Source organism: Phalaenopsis equestris, unplaced genomic scaffold (assembly GCF_001263595.1).
Source record: "Phalaenopsis equestris unplaced genomic scaffold, ASM126359v1 Scaffold000849, whole genome shotgun sequence".
NCBI classification, from domain to species: domain Eukaryota; kingdom Viridiplantae; phylum Streptophyta; class Magnoliopsida; order Asparagales; family Orchidaceae; genus Phalaenopsis; species Phalaenopsis equestris.
The window spans coordinates 21,806-22,362 of NW_018165289.1; positions in this window are offsets into that span (position 1 = coordinate 21,806).

Sequence of the window (557 nt, forward strand, 5' to 3'; positions counted from 1 at the left end):
ATTTAAATCCATTTACTTCATTTACTTCTTGATTTGACCAATCCAGATGTTAAAATTTGTTGTGAGAATATGTAAAAATAGAGCTGGTATTGTCTCAGTCAACAATTGGAAAGAATCACATGAGGTTGTATGAATGAGAATGTAGTTCATAAGATTGAGTGCAAATAAATAGAGAAATATTCATTGAAGGGTGTAGAGTTATACGACTTTAAAGTGACAGGTTAAAGCCCCTAACTTGATTTATTATTTTAGGTTATGATACGAGATGTTAACCCCCAGGTGGAGGGAATCAAGGGAACTTTAGAGTGAGAGCTAGTATCTTCTCTGCCTAACTGGTCTTCAGAACTGTTTAAACATTAATTAGCCAATATTCTTTATAACATCTCTAGTAAGGGTAAAAAATATTATTGCTCCTATTTCGCACAACACAATATTCATACTTCTACAACAGAATTTATATACTTATTATTGATTCATGATAACGAGAAAGATATTTCCATATTTAGTGATTTTCTTCTACAAAAACTCATATTATCTTTTTAATTTTGTACTGTTTT